We start from the raw sequence: 27,166 nt of genomic DNA on the forward strand, positions 1-27,166 counted from the left end.
AGCCCCAAACTGTATGAAGGCAGTGCGCTTAAAGTTCTGGGGTCCTCCAACCTGGCAGAATCCTCACTTACTTCCCATAGGCTGCCGGGACCGCAGGATGAGCAGAGAAATACCAGCAGTTCGTATCTACTTGTTTCTTCATGAATCCTGGATCCAGGATGACTTTGGCTCTGCTCGCTGGCTGAAGTGATGGCAGACTGATTAAAACTAGACTAGGCTGAGTCCAAAATATCATTCTCACCAGTTCTCACCTAGACTTGCCTTTGTAGTCAGTCTTACGTACATAGCTCGGGGCTCTCCTAGCTTTAAGCCAATGATAATTAAAATAATCTAATTCACTCTCCTTGCTCTTATCATAACTACTTTGACTTTATATGATACGCATACAGAATTTATATATCATTCAGGATTTATAAATCAGCCCAAATAAGAATAATCCACTTTGTAGATCTCATTAGAAATCAATAATTTGATACCTAGGCTGTGATACATGTAGTGATTTGTTTCAAAAACTTGTAAATCTAGCCTTGCTTAATTTGTGTAGATTGTTGAGCAAAGCAAAGTGAAGTTAAAGCCTTTCAGATAGCATGCCTCAACATCTGTCTCATATACTGAATGTAAAGGATGGTTTCTCTCTATGGTAAAGAAATACTATGCCCTGTTCTCTCACTGTGAGGATGATATACTTGCAGTGTGATGAATGTAGTGTGTAGTTTAAACCTGTAATACTGCTAATTCTGCAGGTCTTTTATAGGTGCGCTAACATCTCTCTTGGAAAGGCGAATAGACGTGAAAGTCTTTCAGACTACATGAAAAAGCTTTCTTCCTGTATAATCAGCATACGTGTTTTTTGCAAGCTAGGTGAAAAAAATTTTATGCACAGTGTTCTTTCAGTATATGGAACTTGTACCCCGAATTTGGAGTATGTAGTAAAATGTTTGAAAGACCTGGGCACATACAGTTTCTCAAGTTTATTTTAAAGCTATGCTAGGCTTTGTGTTCTAAGGGTGAATAGGAATGAAAGACTTTCAGACCGTATGCAAGTGCTGGTTTCCCATATAAGAAATGTATGTGTATTTTGAAAGATAGATGAAAGAATTTTTTTAGCACGGTGTTCTTTCAGTAAATGGAACTTAACCCCCCCCCCCCCCAAAAAAAAGAAATCAATAATTTGGCAATCTGATTCAGACATCACTCTTGTCAGGGAGAGACCTGAACTTTCAGATGTGCCAGCCATCTGGTGTCTCTGGGCACAAGGACTGCTGATCAGGCTGAGGCCGCTGAGAGGGGCAGCCCTGCACCCAGCTGACCTCCCCAGGGGCCATGCTTGTTCTATAACCACCACACCTTTCGGCCACCATGTCTCTGTCTTGTCCATTTGATACTGTTGTCAGATGCTTTGTTGAAGTTTGGCCATATCGTGTCTCCTAAATTTCCGTAAGCATTTTGAGTAGCTAAACATTTCGAGTAGCTAAATCCTTCCTTGCGATCTTTTTATTCCTCTTTGGCTTCAGTTGCTTTTTTTCCAAGATTTTTTCTACCCGTTGCTCACATTTCCCAACAGCTTTGCAGGGAGGTGAGGCCAACTGACTAGTTTCACCAGTTAAATGTGAACGGAAGTGCGCTGTGAGACTTCTGTGCTGAGGCATTTAAGAACTGCTCTGCCAAAGCCACAGCCTCTCTTCTGCCCGAGAAAACTGAGGTCGAGGTCCCTAACTAGCTGTGGGGAGCAGAGCTTCCTGCTGACCTGCCTGGGGCATGAAATGTTATTGTGTCATTCTGTTTCCACAACTTAGCCGTGCCTATCCTGACTGATAATCCTGTCGCTCAGCAAGTTTCTCTTCTAAGGCAACCATTGTCACATACTTCACAACATGCACACCTGAAAGAGTCTATATTTTGTATTATGACCAGTAGTATACAAAGTGATGGTTTAGCCAAGTGTAGATTCTGGAGTCACAGTGCTGGTGTTTGAATCTGGACAACACTATTTACTAGCTGTGTGATCCTGGGCAAGTTAATAACCTCTCTGAGCTTTGCAAAATGAGAATGAGAATATGCTCTACCTCTGAAGGTAGTTGAGGATCAAATGCGTTAAAATGCTTAGAGTGGTGCCTGGCACATAGTAAACATTTGGCAGATGTTTGCTATAACTACTGTAAGTAACAGGACCCTCATGAATATTGCTAGGATTAAAATGTGAAGAATTTTGATAATCTGATATATGTGAGCATTTTTGTTGCAAATCAAGATATATATTAAAATTCTGATCATGGATGCTTAATTTTATTTACCCAAAAGAAAAAATATTAGACCTAATCATGAAAGAGCTTATAAGTAATTTCAAAGAAGTCAGACTCCCCCATCCCAGATAATGAGCAGCTGTTCCACATCTGTCGTCCTGTTTTGAAGTATATATGTGTTTAGCAACTCCACACAATAAACAGTTTTCTCTCTGACTCTTGTCTTCGCTAGATTATGTTACGGGCAGTCTTTTGAGCTTGTGCATGGACATACATTTCAAGTAAGCATGATTCCATTTGACTTTAAAAGCTGATTTGATTTATGATTTCTTATTTTTTTCAAAAGATACACAGCCAATAACCAGCATCTTATTAGCAAGAGTTTAACTTCCATTTCTTTATTTCCTTTATGAAAGGACTAATGAGGAAATGTATAGCCTCATTGTATTTTAATCTTTGGCTACTATATTCTATTTAAATCAAAGGTATGGTCCTAATTTTAGGTCTATTGAGTTGCCTTTGCAGAAGTTATTTGCTGTACAGAAAGTGTATGTTAGAACCACAGATTAAAAGAAAATGTCTACCTTTATAATTCTGATAGAATGTTACATTTCTCTCTTCCACATGCCTTGTGGGTTGCACACTTGCACTTCAGTTTCTCACCATTGTAGTGGTCACTGTTGGTACTTGCCCAGGTCCCCTTACATGGCTGGGACACCAGTCCTACAGTTGCTGTGACTGGCAATGTTTCAAAGATGCCCCTTCTCCAGGGAATTACCTGAAGCCAAATGGGAGGCACTTCAACCCAGAGTACACCCCTCCCACAGTCAGTGCTGGATTGACACAAGACTACAAAAGTCTGGTCTCCTTGCCTTTAGGTAGGACCATCTCTGTGGTGCAGTTTATGCCACAGAGCTAGCTTCCCACGGGATCAGACTGAGCTGTCCTCCAGCTGAGTCCATATCCTTGTTTGCCTCCTTTCCTTCCTCTATCCTGCTTCCCTCTCTCCCTTTCTTCTGACAGCTCCCTCTCAATAAATCGGGGTACATGAATTTCTGTTTCAGGCTCTGCTTCTAGGGAACCTGACCTAAGACAACCATCATCCTGGGAATTCCTTTCACCTTCCTCTTGAGTTGGCTCTCTCATTTCTGGAACTGTGTCTTTCTCCTTCTTGGTTGAAGGCATACTTCTGTAATTTCCTAAGAAAGTTGCATGGGAGATAAATTTTTAGTTCTTGAATGACTTAAAATATTTTAGTCTACTCTCACACGTGATCAATAGTCTAGCTTAGTGTAGAGTTTTATATTGGAAATCATTTTCCATCAGAATGTCAGAGACAGGGCTCCATTACTTCTAATTTCCAGCGCTGCTGGTGAGAAGTCTGGGGACTTTCTGATTCTTGAACCTCTTTCTGCTACCTTATTTCCTCTTTGGATTCTCTTAAGAAATATTCTCTTCCCTAGTGTTCTGCAGTTTCTCAGTGATGTGGATTGATGGGGGTCTACTTTTATTCACTGTGTTCAGTATACAGTGAGCTCTTTCAATCTGGCAACTTCTGTACTTTAGTTTTGAGAAATGTTCTTGAATTGTTTCTTAGAAATTTTTACACTCTTAGTTTTTTCTCTTTTCTCTTTCTGTAATCCCTATTATTTGGAGGTTGAAATTCTTGGATTGAATATTTAAAAAAAATCTTTTCTCTCACCGTCTTTTGTTCTATTTTCTGAGAGATTATTTTTCAATGTTATCCTCCAAGTTTCACTGACTTTTTAATTTCTGCAATCATATTTTTAATTTTAAGAGCCATATTTGCCTCTGTCCCATTTTCATGATATCCTTCTGTTGTTTCAGGAACTCAATATATTTATTTATCTGAAGAATTAATGATAACTTTTTGATTTTTTTCTTGCACAGTTTCTGCTTTCTCCAGAATTTTCTTGCTGTTACCATTATTATTTTGATTGTTGTCTCTGTCTTTTATGATAAGTCAAAGATCCTCAGATTTTTGGTGATCTTGGTTGACCTCTTAACTTCAAGAGTGAGGCTCTAAAAAGCTGTTTGTTTCTTCATGTGCTTGGGCAAGGCATTCAGACTGGGGCAGGTCTGAAGGCTCTGGGAGTGATGTCTTCAAGAAGATAAATGGGAGGGGATGCTTAATGTGTTTGAACATATTGAGAGGAAGTTTACACACCTGATTGAAAGTTTGGGGATAAATTAGTGATAGGCATATAGAGAACTTTGCAAACCTAAAACAATAAAAGAACTCCAGGGAAAAAGTTGCACAGGAGGCAATATTAATCAAAAGGTACTATATGGCTCAACCATGAACAGCATTTCAAATGATAATAATGAACACAATAAATGCTGATCTAACCAAAGTATGAAGTAGCTACCAGCAGGATGGGGCAGTGGAGTAACAGTACTACTGGGTTGCCTACCGGTGAACCCAGCCGTTCTTCCTGGTTACCTGGCAATGAGTTAACTGGGACGCATGCTCCCCTCTGCACAGGGTCTATCAAGACTGGTGTGTGACTTCCCGAGGCAGCTGGCACGGAGCTGCAAGGTGTGGATCTCCACTGCATACCACGTTCATCTGTATAAACCCCATTGTTGTGTTCTCCCCACAAGGCCCCCGCACAAAGAGAGCAATAGGGGCAATGGAGGTGCCCCTCTCCAGAGCACATCCTTGATGTGTCTGGCCACGCCTGGCTCGAGCACACCTCTCCGTGCGCCCTGCCAGGACCTCCACTTGTGGGTTCTAGCCTGCACTGTTTGACGCTTCTGGCATTGCCTGAGCCCTTTCCCCAACAATTCCATTGCCAAAGTCAGTAAATAACACCTAAAACCAAAAACTCAAAGAGTAGTAGTACGAGTGGTTGTTTAAGGCTATTAGAGGTATTGAAATAAATACCAGAAGAATCAGTCAGTGCCTCTGGGAAGCAGGAGATGGGAAGCTGGGATGAGGGATTGCTATTTTTCCTAACAAATATTATAGAACTATGTGCATATATAACTTTCATAAGGATAAAAAATATTTTTTGAAATGGTTAAGCGACTTGCTTTATTGCTGTACTTCTCAAACGCTTAGTAAGTGGAAAATTCCTAAGGGTGGAAGAATGTAAGCAGCATTTCCGAAACAGATGTGGCCCCAGAACTTTAACATTTCTTTCTTTAAACAATCACTATTGACATCTCCAGAGGCACAAATGCTGCCGTTTGATAAATCCTCTCTTACAGTAAAGCGCACACATGTATAGAAAGCAGACTATACTCGAGGTCTATAGGGGAGACGTTGATGTGGTACTTGCTGAGCGCCCACCCTGGTCCTGGGCATTGTGTTAGATGTCTCGTGTGTGCTTCCTCATCTAACTGGATACTGATCAGATGTGATGCTTTAATTTTGAATCGGTCTCACGACTCATTCATTCAAGAGAAATTCAGTGAGTGTTTACTATGTGCCAGGCACTTCCGAGGGGGAAATATATGAGATACATATGGTTCCTGACTTCTCCGTGAAGATTCCGAGGCCCTCTGGAAGAAAAAGAGAATGGGTAGATGTGAGGGATTCATTTCCTCCAACCATCCTGCATTGCATCTATGGGGATCCACTTCTGCATGTTTGAAAGTGACTTCTACGTTGACTCTTCAGCTGCCACATGATTTACTACAAGCTGCCTCAGTCCAAGAAGTTTAAAGCCAACTGCCCGTGTCTTGATTCAAAAGGCACGCCCATGTTCATCCTTCCCCTAGGGCTGCAGCAGTGAGGAGTCTCTGCAATTTAAGCTGTTTTCTCCTGCTTTTGGTCTTTGAAGTACAGGAATCACTGCTATGCAGTAATGCAAAGGAACTGATTCTGCAGTGGAAGCTCACCAAGGTAACAACGAGATTTCTTCAGGACATTCGAACTTTACCTTTTCCCAGTGATGGGCCTGGGTCCTGTTTTTGTGTAGACTTGGAAGATAGTTTATTGATAGCTTAAGACACAAACTCTTAGTTTATACTGAACTCCTGAAACCTAATGAGAGGCATGAACTCAGAATATCCAAACCAGAATTCCTTTTGCTTTATGAGATAAAGTTTATTCAATTATTTTCTTACCTGTAAAGTTATATGTGTTCGTTTTAGAACATTTTAAAATTATGGCAAATACAATTTTAAAAATCAACCATAGTCTTTCACCTAAAAACATCCATCCCTGTGTTTTCTTACAAGATTTTTAAAGAAGCTTTTACCATATAGACACTGATCTTAATTTCTAGTATATTAATGGAACCATGGTGGGTAGGAAGCCACTGGTGGAAAACCTGCATGTACACCGACTGCTTCCCCAGGCCCTGACTCACGACGCACTTGAATTCCAGGGAGTAATGCAGGCTCCTTGTGCTGCTGTATCATTAGAGGCTCTGGACCACTTTATCACTCTGAGCATCTTCCTTTAGGATGTAAGTACTGAAGAGAAACAAATCATTTTAAAAAGGGAGAGACAAGGAGATGTGAGTTTTGACTGCTAAAACACACAAAGGACATGGATTGCTGGCAGAGAAAGCCTGCATCAGCGGTGTGCTTTGCCGTATAGAGAGCCACTCTCCCCCTGGAGCTGATGGAGTTCGGGGGCGGAGGCGCGCAGGACTGTCAGCTGTCTGTCAGGTGGGGGAAGGGTGCGAAGCTATATAGATTCCTCAGCTAGGGGTCACTAGGCGCCCTTCATATGCTGCAGGAGAAGACCGTTCAGCAATTGTAAACAGCTATACTGAACAAATGCCTTTCCATATACTAGCTTTTTGGCTTTTCTCTTTTGTTTAACGCTCTTAGCATGCCTTTCACTGTACTGACTTAAAATCTTATTCTTATTATTCAAACTACAGGTCAAGGGTGTTCATCACAATTTGTGTTAATTTCTTTTCCTTGGCTAAAATACCTCACCAGATTTTTTTTTTTAAATAAATAAGGGTGACGTTCTGAGTTATTTTTTACATTATACATTTAAAATCATTCGAAATGTTTTGTGTCTCCTGCTAGTTTACATTAAAAAAAAAAAAACTTAAATAGCCAGGACTGAGAATATAAATACTACTCTGAGAACTGCTTTGCCATTTAAAAAAAATCAGCGCCAATGTTCATTGAGTACTTGCTGGATGAGTCAGCTCTTCTTAGCTCTGGTTATAATATCATTCAGCTAAGTCACATCCCTCACATGGTTTCATTTCCTGTACTTCATCTAAAGGTGGTCAGAAAACCAAGACTGAGAAGGACAAAGGATTTGGGCTTGGTTACCATAGAGTTGGGAGGGGTACCTGGGAAAATCCCCCTTGGGGGACTGTGCAGGGGGCCCACCACAAATGCTACTTTGTAATAAAATTTATTTTTTTAGTCAGCAAATTGTGGCCTGATTAGATGAAGCCTGCAGACCTTGCATGTAACCCAGCTAATGCAGCTGGATTAAAACCTCGAAGTTTGAATATAGACATCAAGGCCACGCTCAAAATGAGTGGCTCCTACCAATATAGTGTAGAAGGATTGGTGGGTTCCCTTTGCCTCAGTGGCCAGGTTCCAGAATGCTTGGCCACCTCCACAATATGAATTGGGTGCCCTGAATGGAGAAGAGCCAGTGACCATCTCTCCAGTGCAATCTGAGACAATAGCACACACACATGACTGCGTGTACCGAGGTCTGTGGCAGAAGGGCTGTTCCCCCACCGGGACCCACGGGTTCTTGGAGCGATGCCCACACCCCTTCTCCACCAGGAGTGGGGTGCGTCCTTGTTCAGAGTCGCCAGGTAAAATACAGGGCATCCAAATATTTCATGGGACATACACCCCCCCAAAATTATTCTTTATCTGAAATTCAAATTTAACTGGGTATCCTGTAGTTTTCTTTACTAGATCTGATAACCTTATGGTAGTAAAAAGAAATTACTTGCCTCTCTGGATAGGAATCCTTCATTTTCTTTTTCACTAGGTTTAGGGAAAACAGGAAAAGATATAAAATTTTTGCTTGTGAGTCTGTGTTCTGTACTTGAAGGTTGACTCATATAGAGAGAGAAAAAAAAAAACCCTAGAAAATTAGTGTTTGGTCAGACTAGTCCAAAAGTCTAAGAAGTCAAAATAATTGCTTTAGTCTGGAGTCCCAGGGTTATATATTCCCAGCATCTACTGCCATCCATGCAACTATTACTAAATAAATCAGTATAACGGCTCAGGCGAATGAGAATCAGGAAGGTTCCATCTTTGCTTTGATTATACTCTTTTAGAAAATAACTTCCGCTTGCTTTCATTTTATCCCTAGGGATTTTAACGGCAGAAGGGATACTATATAGGATAATAGTCTAAGATAGACTTGGTTTTATTTTTAAAATCTGACCATGATTGAGCATCTCAAAGATAGGTAGTCTTAAATAAATATGTAATATTATTCATATTGTAAATGTTTTTCCAAAAATTTTTATTACCTTTTTCAGGTCAGGCATGTTCATAACTGGAAAAGTTGGTTGTTTAAATTATCTGAATTGAAGAATACTTGGAAACTCCTTTTATGTTAAATTATTTTCTCTCCCTAGATGCTATAATACTTAAAAGATCAGCATGGGGCTTCCCTGGTGGCGCAGTGGTTGAGAGTCCGCCTGCCGATGCAGGGGACACGGGTTCGTGCCCCGGTCTGGGAAGATCCCACATGCCGCGGAGCGGCTGGGCCCGTGAGCCATGGTCGCTGAGCCTGCGTGTCCGGAGCCTGTGCTCCGCAACGGGAGAGGCCATAACAGTGAAAAAGGCCCGCGTACTGCAAAAAAAAGATCAGCATGCAATGTTCTTTTTTAGCTGGTCTCTTTTTAAGTCTTCAGAAAGGGATTATTAAAGCACTAACACTTTAAAATAGACCGCTTTACCGGGAGACTGGGCTTCAGACAGCATACGCAATAGGACTCTGAATTGGAGACACTGGAAAAAGAATGAGGTAGTAGTGGTAGGAAGTGGGGATCATACCCAAGAAAAATGTCAACTCCCCATACATGTGCCTATGGCTGGTCCTGACTCATGCTCTTCCTCTCCTCCCAAGTGTGTCATGTTTACAGTTGAAGAGAGGGCTGATTTTCTTTTTTTTTTTTTTTTTTGCGGTACGCGGGCCTCTCACTGTTATGGCCTCTCCCGTTGCGGAGCACAGGCTCCGGACACGCAGGCTCAGCGGCCATGGCTCACAAGCCCAGCCGCCCCGCGGCATGTGGGATCTTCCCGGACCGGGGCACAAACCCGTGTCCTCTGCATCGGCAGGCGGACTCTCAACCACTGCGCCACCAGAGAAGCCCAGGTCTGATTTTCTTTAACCAAATCCCTTTCCCTCCTGCTCTCTGAGGGAAAGGACCTATTCACCCCCGGCACCCGGCACCCGTCTGGTCTAGCGTAGGCTGCCAAACAAGCCCAATTCAAATAACACAGTAGGATTCAAAAGAGCTTTTCCTGTTTACCACTAATTTGCTGTGTGACCTTAGGCAAACCACTTAACTTCTCTGGACCTCAAGTTTTATCATTATAAAATGCCAGAGTGGTGTTGGTTGGTCTGTCAGTCTGATGAAAAAAGAAAACTTTCATCACCGAGACCTCATAATTTATTTAGCAGAGAACATATATTGTCTCATCCATCACTGTTCTACAGCTCACTAGCCGTATGTTCTTCGGTAATTTACTTCATCTCTCTTTGCCTCTGTTTCTTATTTACAAACAGGGAAAAATAATACCTACTAGGTATTATGATGTTATGATAATAAAATGAGGTAGCACATGTAAAACACTTAGAACGGTTGACACATAATAAATGCTTGGTACATTTTAGCTATTATCATAGTTAACAATAGCCATTAGTCCCTTTAAGAATAATTTTTATTTTAAAGAAAACATTTAGATATATCAACACTCCCCAAATATTGAAAGCTCTCAAGTAAATTATTGTTATATTTGGCATCTTCATGAAGACATAATTATTTTTGCTTCCCATTAATAACGTCTAACAAAAACCTTTAAAAAGTAAAAGTGCATATTATCAACACCAATTGCTCAGAATTCAGAGTGAATAAAGACATTCTTTTCACATGTATTATATTCAACAAACTGGAAAAATAATCTTAATTCCCCCTCCCAAGTGACTCCCATACTTCAATATCTTGCCATAAAGCAGTTCTTAATATATTACAAAATACCAAGGAAATCCACACATCTATAAAGAAATGATTTTCAAATTAAATTTTTGAAATGCCAAATTAAAAATTTTACTTCACTAAACTAACTTTCAGTAGAAACCCATGTTATTTAATGGAATAGATTGTAGAGATCTGAACAAGGATTTCAACCAAACGCCCTTCCTTCAACTTCTTTATGAAACCTACGGTCAGCTGAAGGACCCTGTCCTCTTCTGTTACCTCTCATCTCTATCATAGCATTCCTGGTGCATTTCCTAAATTCATCAGTTACTCAGTTTCTATTCATGCGAGTTTCCCCAGAAGCATATTAAAACATTTCAGTGTTGTTCTTAATAAGAAATGATTAAATCATTTATGACACTAATCCTGTCCTGTGTTGCAATGCATTTTCATTTGTCTTAAACATACATCTCCCTCGACTGTTGCATTTACATTATTTCATGTTATCTTTTTTCTTTTTGGAACGTAAAAAATATTAGCTCTGGAAGTGGTTAATGTGACGGAAAACACATTATAAAAAAAACATCCACCTCAATCCAAAGTGATGGTATTAAGTGGAATCCAGTGTACCATGGAATGCCTAATGCACACAAGATGTGGAGCGTGTCCCCTGGTCAGAACTTTTAAATACTAAGTAGCAATGAATGGGAGAAATAAATCAGTTGGGAGGAGAGCTGGAATAATAAACAATGAAGATGCTTCATACTCACACCCCAGCAAAGCAATATGAAAAAGTGATCCCGGCTGTCACGAGCTACTACTAAGTGAAGAACTTCTTTGTAGCCCATCTAACTTTAAAAAAGAGGCAGAAAATATACTGGAAGAAAATAGTGTCCTTTCTTTGAGTCTCTCAGATTAGTTGTCAGCAAAACAAACTGCTATGTATCATCTGCTTAGTGACAGAAAAAATACATATTGAGATCAAAGATAATCAAAGTACACCTGGTTATTATTTGTAAAGACTTAACAGTAAGTTTTTAATGATTAATTTATCTGCCACATAACGCCTTAATAGATCATGTGGAACATCAAGGGAGGAATGTGGTACTGCATTTCTAAAGCCTCTTTCTATGTCTCTGAATGATAATAGGCATGGAAGCCGTCATTAGTCTTGTTAGACGATGGTTCCTTTAGGAATCTCCTATGTGTTACCTTTTAGAGGGAAGGTCAACGAAGCTGCCCCCTGGGACTCCCCTGCAGGAGACAACCAACACAAGCATAAACTGTATGGAAATGGCTAAATTATCTTTACTGAGACCTTGGTCTTTCGCATCAATCAAGTCCTTCTGAACTAGTAAAACAGACAAGCACCCCACTGGCAAAAGTGTTACTATTCTTATGCTTGTCATGACTGGCACTACAAATTTAACAATAAACAGGCAGTTATTTGTCTTACTTCTTTAAAAAACAAAACAAGTGTGCCGAAAGACATACAGTTGCAAGGACAATTCATTTCAACGGGGAGCAGAAGGAAGAAAATTATTGCTAAGTGGATTCTGTGTCACTCTTTCTCTCAGTCCCTCCTGAAAAGACCCTTTATCCAGGAATCCAATCATAAGTGCTATGAGAACACATGGAGAAGGTAATACACATCTGACAGGCCAAAACAAAGCAAACCAGGACCCCAAGGCTGCCGTGTGGGAGGAGTGGCAGATTTATCCACCCTCACGTCCCAGCTTCCTGAGAGTGGAGCTGTGTCAATGCCTCATCCTGACACCTAACTCATGGGGGAATTATAAGTCATCAATACCAATGACTGTAAAACACTTTGTAAATAAAAATGGCTTAGAAGTTCCAATTAACAACGGAAAGTAACCCCTCTGGGAGGAACCACAGAGAAATAACTACAGCCATAAATAAGCAATGGTGAGTTTAGTTTCACCTCCTATTTCAATGCCATTAAAGATGGGCCTCCTTCCCATCTCCAGTCTGGAGACCTAGCTATGATTTCCTTTCTTATCCACACTACAAAATGTCATGGCTTATGAGAGAAAGGGTTGATGAAACACAGGATTGAGCATTGCCTGCTGTTTTAATGTGAGTTCTCACATACTCGCACGCATATACCAACCTCTCCCCATGAGACACAACAACAAAAACCTGGGGAGATATAACTTAAAGTAGCCAACTGATGACCACGACGGATGTGTAGCAAAGTGGGCTCAGAAGCAAGAGTCCCAAGAAGTTGCTATCATGCATGTCTTTAGCGTACTTTCATGCTTGCCCCATCTAGAACCTTCATGGGCACGCACAATGCATTATAAGTGAGGTGCAGGAAGTGTCCATGGAGCCTGCAGTATGCTCCATGCATTGTACAGGTCACTTCCAATATAGCTCACTTGTACCTGTGAGGAAACAGGCTTGGGGAGCAATTTGATATGACCAAATTGAAACTAAATGAATAGCCATACAATACTTACTGTATGTCAGGCATTATTCTGTGCATTACAAACATCAACTCTTTATTACTCAGAATAACCCTGTGAGGCTCACGCTATTATCATCCACATTTTTCAAATGAAGAAACCCAAACAGAGAGAGGTTGAATAACTTGCCCAAGGTCACGGCGATCTGAGACTCGGCAGTTGGCCTCCCGAGTCCATGCTTTTAACCACTTCTCAAAGCTCGAACAAGAGCTCAAGCTCCCTGCTCCGCAACTCAGTGTCTACGGTCTCTGCTTGATTATAAAAATTAAAAAATAAACAAATAAGATAAGACAGGGCTGTGTATCCTGCAGGTGCTCACATACCTGGGCAATGACAGACAGGCAAACACTACAAGGTGATGGGAATCATAGGAATGTGAAAATAGTTGGGAAATACAAATAAAGAGCATTTAAATCAGACTGGGGTCTTAAGAGAAGTCTTTTTCAAAACGCTAATAAATTTTGGTTTCCATTTTCTTAGAAAATCTTGTTGTTTGTGCCCGTTTTATTGCAAGGCTTCTTGTAACCTTTGGTGTAACTACGCACGGCATGTCTACAAGTGTAACTTCAGATGTCAAATGAAACCAAATTAGCACCACCCTTAGCATCCATTAAGGCTCCTGAAAGATCAGAGCCCGCAGCAGCAAACACAGGCTTTCGGAGCTTGTTCAGAAACCAGGGCCAATCCCGGGGCTCCAGCAGCCTCTATGAAATGGCTTTAACTGTCAGGCCCCAGGCATTTCCAAAGCAGCCTGAGGGGGATGGTGGGTTTGGCTGGCTCTACAATCACCGCAGAGGTCCTGGCAGACAGAGGCACAGACAGAGGCACTGACAGAGGGCAAGGCAGTGCTTACTCCCCTGCAGGGACCACCTCTAGGAATAATGTCACCTCCAACCTAGGAGAAAGATCCACTCACAGGGAAAGAGAAGCCATTGTAAATTTACCCCCCAAAATACAATGGAATCAGGACTTTCCTGGTGGCGCAGTGGTTAAGAATCCGCCTGCCAGTGCAGGAGACACGGGTTCGAGCCCTGGTCCGGGAAGATCCCATATGCCGCGGAGCAACTAAGCCTGTAGTACACCGCAGCTACTGAAGCCCACACACCTAGAGCCCGTGCTCTGCAACAAGAGAAGCCACCGCAATGAGAAGCACGCACACCGCAACAAAGAGTCGCCCCCGCTCGCCACAACTAGAGAAAGCCTGCGTGCAGCTACGAAGACCCAACGCCGCCAAAAATAAATTAATTAATTTAAAAAAATACAATGGGGGCTTCCCTGGTGGCGCAGTGGTTGAGAGTCCGCCTGCTGATGCAGGGGACACGGGTTCGTGCCCCGGTCCGGGAAGATCCCACATGCCGCGGAGCGGCTGGGCCCGTGAGCCATGGCCGCTGGGCCTGCGTGTCCGGAGCCTGTGCTCCGCAACGGGAGAGGCCACAGCGGTGAGAGGCCCGCGTACCGCAAAAAAAAAAAAAAAAAAAAAAAAATACACTGGAATCTATAGGCGTTTCTAAACTTCATATTTCTCCGTGGAATCCTTTTTTGCCAAAGCATCACATAGGACCAGAGACCAGTAGAACACACTTAAGATAATGCTGTTTTAAAGTAATATTCTAAAACCACCTATAAACACATGTACTGTTCTCCTGGAGATAATTTAGAAATGATGCGGCAAATATAAATGTATTATTTTCGCCAACACTAATGTCAAAAACAGTAACATTAGTGAGGACATCAAATCAATTCCATCAGGTTGCCTCACCAGAAGCACCAGAGTTTCATTCCAGCGAATAAATGTCTGAACTTCAAATAAAATCTGTGAAATCACTTTCAAGTCAATGGGACCAGTCTGTAAACAAAATAAAATGTACACCTGTTACTGCCATTCATTTAAGTAATCACAGTTTATAAATTTACACACCATGAAAAGCTTTATTCATGTTCATATGGTGTGAAAATTGCAAGAAAAACTTCAAATTAATTACTTTTAAAACAAAGCAATTGAATTTTATCACAGACAGAAAGGGAATTTATTCACATGCCATAAAACTTCTGGAAATACAGTCACGAAATTTGACTTAGGAAAAGTGGCTCATGCTCTAACATGTCCCCAAGATGCAGAAGCAAATTCACCGGCCACAACTGCAATCCATGGTCTTACAGCTTTGGATCTGGTCCTCTCCCCAGCTTAGCCTTTGGAAGATCTCAAAGGTAGATTTGACCCAACAATATGTTCTGTTTTTCTGGGTTTAGTCAGAAATATCCCCCAGGATCTACATAATCTGGTGACTCAGACCAAGAAGCTGAGCAGTTAAGGCAGTTCATCACACGTTTCCCCTCACACAACAGGAGTAGACACTGATTGAACCACATCTCAGAATCCATTTGACTGAAGGTGACAGGGACTTCTGGGACTGAGTCACTTTTTTTTTTTTTTTTCTTGGAAGTCTCTTTTTATTTCACACTGAAATAAGCTGATTAGTATGTAGAAAAGCAGCAGTCCCTTGATTTTCACAAATGTGTTTTGATTTTTTTTATTCTGGGCTTCAAGTCCCTTCCTGCATACATTTAACTCCAGCCCACTCCGCCAGGGGTGCATGTATTGGGTCGACGATTTGGGAGGGAGATGTACTTCTCCCTGGAATCTTGCTTACATTTGCATCTGAAAAAGACAAAAATGCTTTTGAGTAATTAGTCATCTGAAATTCTGCACATGAGGAAAAAATTTGCTTTTGGATATTTATGGGGAGAAAAAAATCTATATGGACAATGAATACAGTATTGATGTGTTGGGGGCAGGGATGGGGGTGTAGCACATTGTGTTGAATTTCATGCAAACAATGCTAAAAAGTAACATTGCCACTTTCTCATAAATAGTAGCTACTGTGGAAAAGACAGCACAAAGCTTTTTTTCCCACAACTTGAATTTCTTATATTAATTCTGTGATTTTAAAAAAGCCCTTTCTTTTTGACCTGATATTTTCATGCCATATTGAAGAAACTCATGATCAATATGTATTGATTTGATCACTAATTGCATTAATTTTGCTTTAGAAATTAGAAAGGCCCTAATGAGAATGTGAAGTCGCTTCAAGATAGTACATTACGGGTGCGCTAATTTAGCTGGACTCTGTGCATCAGATGATTTCATTATGAACTGTCAATTACCATACAAACGGATGAGATAAATAGCTTTTTTTCTGAGCAGATTTACATTTTTGAATTCATCTATAAATTTCAAGAGCTTAAGTTAATTTATATCCTACAACCATATTTAATATACAAATAGTTCAATCATGAATGCATTATCTGCATAAACCTTTACTCCAGGCTTTCAGATTATGCTTTGAACATGGGAAAACAGTTTTGTTTTGTTTTTTTTTTTAAAAAAAGTGTGCTCCTATTGCATTTACTCTCTTAAAGAAAAATACGAAATGAATATTTTTGCTAAAATTTTCCATACCATTGCTTAGCAACTGGTGCAATAAAACCAAGAGACCAAGATGTATAATGTTATTCAAGATTTATAAAATCATAAGGATATGAAATAGTCAAGCTGATTTTGAAATTGAGCGCAGATGCTAAAATAACTTCCCAAGAAGCAAGAGACCATAGAGGCTTTTAAATTCTGTGAGTGTATTTCTGCTGTTCTTAGGAACCTACCTGTTCAATGGAATTAAATGAAAAGACTCCAGAAGGAGAGTTCTCTATGGTAAAATTCTATCTAATTTGGTCTTTGGGAACTTGAGTGCAGTATTGGGGTATGGGGGTATATGGGAGAAATGTGGTGAGAGGCAAAAGTGGAGAAAATTTTAAGATGTCCAGAATTCTGGGGTATTTTGAAGAGAATCAATGCATCAAAATAAAATCCATGAAACATTTCACATATAAATATTTGAAAGCTCATTCTCTTCTCAGAATGTGTATCTATCCACACCAAAGAAAATGAAATAGCAAACACTAGTGGATCCTTCACGCAGCCCTATGAAGTTCTGAAGCGGTAGTGATGATGAAGATGCTTATCTACTTTGTTGAGATTTAGTATTTGATGATAAAAATCATGGGCACACAGCCTTGGCACCTAATTCCTACATTTATTATTAGTTTATAAGTTTTTAAACTTTAGAAAATAGTCCAAGGGCTGAATTTAGTCCTCATTCATTATCTTGCCCACTGGCATTGTAAGACCCTATAACATGATATGAAAAAAAAAAAATCAATGGATTGTGAACTTATACATAGTTTAGGATAAAGTATATTTCACAAGCAAAGCCCTTATGAGACAATTTCAAGTTGACGGGCTCACTAGAGATCAGCTAGCTCCTGGGTACTCACTATGTGGTCTTGGATCAGCACCTAGGAGCCAATGTGAACTCTCTGTCCCCACTGTAGACTTACTGAATCCATATCTGAATTTAATACGATGCCCAGGAGATTCGTGTGCCCATTAAACTTTGAGAACACACATCTAGGCTTTCATCATCTTCTGACAAACACGGCAACGGAGGCAAGGAAAGCTTAAGAATTGTTCAAGGTGACAAAAGCCAATTCTCATCGGTCTGTAAGGCTGAAAGCTCTGGTGGTTAACGTGTGATGCTAAGTAAACCCAGTCATGGATCAGGTCACAGTTCACTTTGTTGATGGTTGGATGCTGGCTGAACTACCAGGCAGCTTTGGGAATTGCTTGCCGTGGTTACAAAGAGCGGGTTTGGAGTATGTTGATGGATTAGTACTGAGGTAGCACCACTCCAAGCACAATCATTCTGAATTTCTGCTCTTCAGAATCATTTCATCAGTCCAGCCCATAAGTATCCCCACACCCTGAGCCACTTTCTGTGGAGAAAATTCAAAATATGGGAGAATAGTTGTATCCTCAGTTTACCTACTCACAGAACAAAGTGTGACAGACAACTGTGACATATTTGTCAATATTTCACCACGTAGAAATGAGAACAGCAAGGGATGTAATAAGTGGAGGAATTTTTAGTGTGGTTACCTACAGCTGAGTATGTGGACGGCAAGTCAATAGTGGCCCAGTATAGACACAGCTGAGGGCACTTAATTAGTCACAATTACAACATTGTTCTAAGCTGCCTGCAACCTTGCTCTTTCCCTTTAGATAAACTCTTTTGAGTAAATACAATGTCAAGAAAATGGACAAGCCCTTTGACTTGCTAGAGCACCATGAAAGTGGTGTATTCTTCTTTCAATTGAAACGTGCTTTTTTCAACTGGACTTATTAAGGGGAATTAGACCTAACATTTACTAAAAATTCATACAGCCTACCATCCATACATTATTTATATTAGTTATGTAGTGTTAAATATGCAGCAAATGGTCTTTCTGTAAAAAAATGTATGCTAATAATTATACCAAATCTTACAGTTAGAGCCTTTCAGAGAATAAATACCTATACATATGTTTTGAGAAATACATATTTATGTACATCACTATTTATACCAACTCACTGATGTTTAATCATTTATAAAGGAATAAAACAATCCGGTCTGGCTCACATGGATTAGATATGATGTAGAGATTGTAACAGATTATATATACATTTTGCATTTAAGGTAGTGTTCCTGTATGACATAAGAAAATGTATGTTAAAAAATGATATTAACAGGCAATTGAAGTTGTGGGCGGGAAAAAGTGTCTAAATGACTTGGAGATGGGGAAGTCTGTTTCATACGCTTTACAAAGAAAATTTAAACATTAGGGTTAGCATAACTTTTAAATACAAAGGAATAAAAAGTATGTAATTTTAATGAAATTTGGCGGAGAAAGGAAACATCAATATCATAAGTAATTATCTTTAAAAACATTTAAAAACTGTACTTTTTCCATTCTGCCACCTATGAAGGCTTAAGTCAGTATAAAGACTGTTCTCAAGAAACAGAAGCCATAGCAATTTTCTTTTCTAATTTTGCAGCTCTCATTTATTGCTTCACAGTAGCCAAAAATAAATGCTATAAATTTGCAATTCCATGATTTCCCAGTGACAACCTGATAATTCTGTACTTCAAAGACAAAGTGAGGGCTTCCCTGGTGGCGCAGTGGTTGAGAGTCCGCCTGCCGATGCAGGGGACACGGGTTCATGCCCCGGTCCGGGAGGATCCCACATGCCGCAGGGTGGCTGGGCCCGTGAGCCATGGCCGCTGAGCCTGCGCGTCCGGAGCCTGTGCTCCGCAACGGGAGAGGCCACAACAGTGAGAGGCCCGCGTACAGCAAAAAAAAAAAAAAAAAAAAAAAAAGACAAAGTGGGATGTATGTTTCCAGTTCCCGTACTGGGACTGGAGTTGGGTTTGGGGTTGGGACGAGGAGATTAATTTGCTCTGATCCATTCACCTGCTCTTACCTAGTTCTTTTGAGACCTGTGGTACAAGAAGGGCTCTAACTCATACTGGTCCCTCTGCAAGGTGTTCTAGCCAACTCCGCTAACCAGTCTCCATCAATCCATCAAAATTCATCAATGCCTTATTTTGCCCTTAACTAAACATTTTATGTTTAGTCGTATGGATTTTTCAGTGAAAAAAAAGTCTGGTTATCTGTTAAAGCACTTAGTAATCTTCACCTGGATTTCTTCACTATTTAAAAAATATATATAAGGCATTGCATTCACTGAAGATGATTAAAAGTGTGAACGGAATGGGAAGTATAGGGGACACGTAAACTCTTCCCCATGCCATCCCTCCATCACTGTGCCTCCGCTCCCCCACTTCCTCTTAGCTGCCCTTTGAGACACCTCCCAAATGTCCTTTTCCCTGGGGAGGCTGTCTAGATGGGTCTCCGGTAGCACTGGGGGTTGCCTGTTCTAAGCTGCCATGTTGCTTTTTACACACATATAATTAAGCCCTCAGCACACTGGGTTTAATGATTTAATCATTAGAGCTGCGGTATCTCAACCATCTCTGTATCTGCAGTACCTCACAGCAAGACATTTTTATTAAATGAATGAAAATGTTGTAAAGGCCCTACAAAGGCATTCCAGATATTTGAATCTCTGTAAATCCAAAGATATTCATACTCTAATCACTAATATGGTTCTTGATTGTTCTGTTTTGGAAAGGTGGCTTAAAACACAGTTTCAGCAGAAACAGATACAAAGAACATACTTATGGCTGCCAAGGGAGAGGTAGCGGGGGAAGGATGGATTAGGAGTTTGGGATTAGCAGATGCAAACTATTATATAGAGAATGGATAAACGACAAGGTCCTACTGTACAGCACAAGGAACTATACTCAATATCCTGTAATAAACCGTAATGAAAAAGAATGTATATGTATAACTGAATCACTTTGCTATACAGCAGAAATTAACACAACATTGTAAATCAACTATACTTCAATAAAATAAATTTAAAAAAATAAAATAAAATACAGTTTCAGGTTAGCAGAATGAGATTCCATTTTCCTGGTATTACTGTCCCTTGTGGCCAAATCATGTCATAAGAGAATAATCAAAGATAATGTAAATAGGTTGGGGCACAGTCCTTAGCCAGGGAAATTTGAACAGTAGTTTAATCGCTTTAAGCCTCAGTTTTCTCATCTGTGAAATGGGGATAAATAACTGTGACCTACTTCATCAAGTTGTATAAGTGTGAAAGTATTTGTAAAGCAGAGCACAGTCCATGACACATTATAAATGCTTAACGCACATAGCTAACATTATTAACAATATTTTTATTGGCTAAAGGCAATCCACAGCTTCTTGTATGCTTTGGAAAAGTCTCCAGTGAATACCTTTATTCTTTCATTCAACAAACATTTATTCAGAACCTAGTATATAACTCTTCAGTTATTCAACAAATAATTGGTACATACTAGGTGCTCTAAAAAAATAAGACATTGTTTCAGTCCTCAGGGAGCTTATAAGCAAGAAGGTCGATAAGGAAAGTACACAAATAACTGTCATGCAAGGAAGAAGGCAAAACAGAACATGTGACTGACTTACAAGGCTAACTACTTCAGTCCTGCAGCCAGCAGTGCTCGCAAGAGACAAGTGCCGAGCATTTTCTTCTTTCTACCACCTGCATCAACACAGTACACATGTCACTCAAGGAAGGGAGGATGGAGACAGCAGCCACTCCACCTCCCTGCCTCCTGCAAAGATGAGCAGGGGCGCAAACACTCTGACCAATGTATGTCTGGTATTTGTTGGCTTTTGCAGGAAATGCGGTGTATGTAAAGTGAATCTCCTTTTATTTGGGGTGTTAGTCATCAGGTGTGCAGGAGTAGAAAATGCTTGACCTATTAAAATAATAAGTATACAGGGACTTCCCTGGCAGTCCAGTGTTTAAGACTCCACACTTCCACTGCAGGGGGCGCAGGTTCGATCCCTCCCCGGGGAACTAAGATCCCGCATGCTGCTCGGCGTGGCCCAAAGGAAAACAAAAAAGTAAGTATACAAGTTAATTTCTTCCCAAACTACTTCCAAGCTTCTTTGATTTAACTCAGCACAGGACCCCAGGTCACACCAGGCAGGCACACCCGAGAACTTGAAAATAAATGCTTTGCTGGTGGTGATGACTCCCTCGCGGTCTCACAGAAGAAAGGCATTAAAGCCCAAGAAAGGCTTTAGGACTCAGTGTTTATTTTTATGGAACTAGATTCAATCAGGGTAGTCATTTAATGAGTTCAGAGAATAACTGAAATGACTTTGGGCTAGAATGTCACTGCCCTACTATCGTATTAAGAGATGAACATTTTCTGCCTTTTATGGACTGGAGATAAACCGTCTCCCACCAGTTATTAGTTTGAGATTACAATCAGCTCCGCAAAAAGCGGTGCTCCAAAAAAGCTACCTAAACTCTTCCTTAACAGCACAATCTCACCATCCGCGAAGCTTTCATGCTTACGACAAGTCCTGAGAGCACTTCTCGAAGCCCCGATTCTGCCCTAGGTTACCTGTGCACCTGGAGCCAAGCCGGGCCCTGAGTGTCTGGAATTCATCCTCCGCATTGCACCTGTACCCCTGGGGGCTTAAGTGCTGATTCCAGAGCTCCATCACGGGCAGGGCAGAGGATGAAACTTTCCCTCCACAGGTCGTCTGCTCGATGCCCAGTACCCGCTTGACCGGCTTCCTCCTCTGGCTTAGACGGGAAACCGTAGAACCACGTCTGGCAGGTTGCTCTGGAACCCTCCTAGCAGGGCAGCGTTAAGAACGGTGGTTTTTCACATTCCTCACAACCAGCAGAGGGAGTGAAGGTTCACAAGTCAACTGGAACAAAATAGAGACTGTCTTTTAAATTCTCGTTGATCAAAATAAAATCTGCTGGCTGTGTCTGGGTGGAGAAGTGTGACCTGTGTGGTATAGGTGCTGGCGGCCTGCTGATGTTTTGCTGGGTGAGGGTCCAAATGTAAAAGTCACAAGGGGAAAGAGATAAAGTCCAAGAGGAGGCAAAGGGGCCCGCGGTGGCGGCAAAGAACAAGGGATCGGGGCCGCGGGGAACAGAACTCGGGTCTCCCTCACGGGACCCCTAGTTTATCGTTTCCAGTCATTCCCCCGAAAGCAGGCTGGGAGATAATTGATAAGCTTTCAAGAAGAAGAAAAACAGATTAACCAGCCGTGTTCTGGGTCCACCACCACCACCAATTCTTCCCTCCAGCTAGCTCGCCTCCATCCCCGCCACCCATCGGCTCAGCTACTTTTCCGGGAGAGAACGTGCCCTCATCCCAGAGCCAGAGCTGAACCTTTCACGCAGGCTACAGCAGCAGCCCACCATCACCTCGCTGACCTCCCGATCAGAGGCTGCCTTCTCATTCTACTCCGGCCCCACTGGCTTCCTGGCCATTCCTCAAAGGAGTCAAGTTTGTTCCCACCTCAGGGTCTTTGCACTTGCTGTTCCCTCTGCCTAGAACATCACTCCTTGAGGTACCTGCAAGGCTCATTCCCTCTTCTGTTTGCCTCACCAATGTTAATTTCCTTGACGACCTTATTTCAATTGCAACTCATCCCGTTTCCACTGTCCCTCCTGCTTTATTTTTCCCCATCTACATACCCTATTGTATGTCTTACTCTTTGTTTCCTGTCCTCCTAAATGCAGGGATTTCTGTCATTTTGCTCACTGCTGCTGGATAAATGAATATGTGAGTGAATGAATGAATAAAAGGGTGAATGAGTTGGAAATTCAGTTATATATGCAGCATTCCAAGAAAGAAATGCAAGTATTTTCTAATGAAAGAGACATTATGTGCACATTGGGATTCTTTCAGCTTTACCTAAAAATGACTTGTTTCAATCACTAGCATCCGTGTTGCTATATGGATTGAAGTTCTAATTATTTGGCTCTTAGAACAAGTATATTCATAACTTTACCACATTGTCACAAATATCAGTTCCTCAGTAAGATAATGCTCTAGTCACTTCCTTCTACCATAACGTCTAATTACCTCTCTTGGGGTCTCACATTTCTTTGTGAAAAGCTAACATAGCTGATATATAACACTCATTCACAGTCTTTGTATGTTTGGTATGTGTGACCAAATGCCTTTTAATATGTTCCATACTGATATTACATGAATATTAGTGAATAGTCTAGTATAAATATCTATGAGACCGCTTAAGTAAATATGTGTTTAGTTGGTTATGTTTTATGCATATTTAGAATTCGTTTGCATTATCCAACTTCACATGTATTATTTACCTAGTGGGAATACTCAGCTTTCTGCCACTCTATTTTATCCTATGTACAAATTCACGTATGTTTTACAATATGCATAACGCTTCCACTAAATCATCCTGATGTTTGGTATATTTATCATATTTTATGAGGTGCTTATCTACAGCTAGGCGTTTACTTAGTCACTCGTTTTTTGTTTGTTTTCTTTTTGCTTTTCCTCACTGTAGACAAGTATCTGTTGGAAAAAAAAAAACAATTTGTGAGAGTCCCCAGAAAGCGAGTAAGCTTCACAAAGAAACTTTCATAGCAGATTTCCTGAAGAAAAACTTAATGTGTCAAAAGTAAGTAAAGCATAATTAATTTCTTGAAAGTTTTGTTTCCTTCTCCAGCTCATAAAAAGAAACCTCTCTTGAATAGCGGTCAGAGTGAAATCTAATTGCATAATATTTATTATTTCATTCTCAATTTTAATTGCTGCAATTAAAATAGTTAAGTGTTTAATGGCTTTCCACTTCACATTTTAAAAATCTGGTCATTTATTTGAAAAGGTTAAATCTGAAGAACTGAAATTGAGAATAATTTAGAAGCTAAGGGCAGGGGCGGGGGGGGGGTGGATGAATAATTTGGTTACTTTTTCCTGTTCAATCAGCGCCTCATGAGAGTTTAGGAATAATTCTATTTATTTGTCTTTCTTATGTGAAGCTAACATAGGTGACCTAACGCAGGCCCTTATATCCAACTAGTTTGCTGGCTTGTTTGCAGACTATTTGATTATGTTCTTGATTTTTTTCATTAAAACCTTTATAAAGGCTAAGTGGCAATTTCATGTTGGAGAAATAAAGCAGTGAAAATTACTGTCACATATCTATCACCTAAGTGGAGTACTCGGGACGCCGTGCTTCAGTACCACAGCTTAGTATGTCAATGCTGTCAAATAATGTAAAAATCTTTTAATAGATACTTTGGACAGGAATTTCTCTGCTATGTTTAACCTAGAGGAATACACGTGATTGCAATTTAAATTGCAGGAAAAAAGAATTTTTTTTTTTTTTTTTTTTGGCTGCGCAGTGCGGCTTGAGGGATCTTAGTTCCCTGACCAGGGATCGAACCTGGGCCCGGCAGTGAAAGCGCCAAGTACTAACCACTGGACCACCAGGGAATTCTGCAGAAAATTTTTGTATCTGTTTGGAATTCAAAGGAATTTATTTTGATGGATTGATTCTCTGCCTTAGAAGAGAGATATTTAGAATGTTTTCAGTTTTATTTAGAAGTTGCCAAAAGAGAGAGGTCTTGTGTACCCTTCACCCAGCTTCTCCCGTGGAAAAATCTTAGATAATTATAATACTTTAATAGATTTTAAAAGTGAAGATACTTTTGATAGGCCTGTGCCTTCTGAGGCAGGACAGTTATAATGACACAGAATCAAGCCCACGAATTATCTCTGAGAACCAGAAACCAAATGCCATGATTCTTGGGGCAGCCCCAAGAATTCAGCTGCAATGCTCTGTATTTCCATCTGGTTTACTTAAATGAGTCCAGCCTATAATTTGACCTATTAGCAAAAGAGAAAAGCAGAAAGAATAAAGCAGAAAGGAACACACCTTCCCCTCCCCCTTCCCACCCATATCTGTTCCCCTTGCCAAAAACAGTATTACTGGAGAGATGTTTACGAAACCTGTGATTTCTCAGGCTTATTCAGCTTTGTAAGTTTTGGGGGTCTTGTTCTCACTGTCATTCAGAATGGACACTCCAGGAGGATGAGAACCAAGTCCGTCACAGATCTGTCCATCACCTAACCATTGTTTTGAATTTTATAGTCAAGTATTATGTAGCCATTTCTCTATTAAAGACTGCAGATTAAAAAAGAATCTCCTGTTTTTCTTGAATAGAGTAGAAAGAGTTATTCTATCTGAAAAGATGGATTCTACCTTGTCTGATGAATTGCTGGGGGAAAAATAAAGTTGATTCAAAAGTAGACTTGCTGCCCTCTTTTATTTTTTCTCTTTGGTTCTGAGTCCAAGAACCTTTAACCTTTCTAGTCTCTTGGAATGAATTTTGTCTCTTGTCTCATTCTGTACGTAATCCCCTTGGGTAGTTCCCTCCAGGCTTCAGCGTCAGACATGATATCAAAACCTTGTGACTAGAGCAATTAAAAACAAGGTAATCTCAAGGAAATATAAATTAAAATACATTCAATATATATGCACCAGAATGGCTAAAATGAAAAAGACAGAAAATGCCAAATATTAGTGAGGAAGTAGAACATTTGGAACTCTCTTATATTGCTGGTGTGAGTTTGAGTACATACAACCACTCTGGAAGGTGGCTTATCTACTAAATCTGAACATTAGCACATCCTATGACCCAGAAAGTCTACTTCCAGCTTTATATCCAACAGGAGTGTGTGTGTGTATGCTTTCACCAAAAGAGATATACTAGAATGTTCATAACAGATGGTTCACAATAGCCCTCACCCCTTCCTCCAGAAGGGAAACTATTCAATTGCCTATCAGCAGCAGAGTGAATAGATGGTGTTGTATTCATCAGTGGAACACGGCACAGCAGCAAGAATGAACAGACACAGTGTATGATAAATGCGGATGAATCTCATAAACAAGATGAAGAATGAAAGGAACCAGACCCAAAATAAGACGTCGTGTATAATTCCATTTACATAAAGTATAGAAACAAGCAAAACAGGAGACCAGCTATTCTTGGTGAGGAGGGTTAGTGAGAGGAAGGGGCCACAAGGAGACCTTCCAGCGGCTGGTCATGTTCTGTTTTCTGATCTGGGTACCAGTTACACAGGGGTGCTCAATTTGTAAAAGTTCATCTTCTTATACACTTTACTTCTCCAAGAATATCACCCTTGAATAAAAAGTTAAAAAATAAAAATAAAAACAAGGTGTCGTCACCTGCTGGCTTCCTCTGGTTTCTAGCCCTCCTTCAGACTGGCGCCCACCCTTCTCCTACTTCCGTTATGCGCGGAGCAGGTGCAGCTCAGTGCTTGTTTTTTTCTTCCAATTGCTGTTCCCCTGCTCAACGTGACCATCTGTTGGCTGGAGAAGAGGGCAGGGCCACTGGGAAAGCAACAGGGAAGGGGAGCAGGGACCTTCCCTGCCCAAGTGGGAAGGTCTCCCCCCCACCCTCCAAAGAGTTATGCAGACCTGACAAGGAAATAGAAAAGTCCTTCTGCATGTAAGGTTTAAAATCTTGTTTATGAGAATCTGCTTCAAAATGAAATTCCCCCCAGTGTAAGTCACTTATCCCGGTTCAAAGGCTGAAAATAATCTTTACTAAAAAAGTCATTTAAAGTCTCCTTAAAATACATCTTTTAACTCTTTAACCATTTCAGCAACACCATCTCTCTTTTCCTTTGTTTTCTCCTTCTCTCTTTAAAAATTATACTTTTAAAATTATTTTTCTCCATGTCTTTTCAGGCATAACAATTTTAAGAAGTCTCCCATTTTCCTTTAAAGCAGTGACTGCAGATAGAACAATTGAAAGTCCTTTACCCTGGTACGAAGTAGTCGCTTGTAAAGGATTTTCCAGCTTCATTTGCCTGGGAGAAGCCCCTTCCCCTCCAATTTTCGTAACAGTTCTGTATCTTTTCTCTGTGACCTTGGCAGTAATGGCAACTTTTTAACACATGTTCAGCCAATATTTCTTTTCTGAGCACCTCCTTGGAACCCGGCA

The sequence above is a fragment of the Stenella coeruleoalba genome, assembly GCF_951394435.1.
Source record: "Stenella coeruleoalba genome assembly, chromosome: 12".
Classification (NCBI taxonomy): domain Eukaryota; kingdom Metazoa; phylum Chordata; class Mammalia; order Artiodactyla; family Delphinidae; genus Stenella; species Stenella coeruleoalba.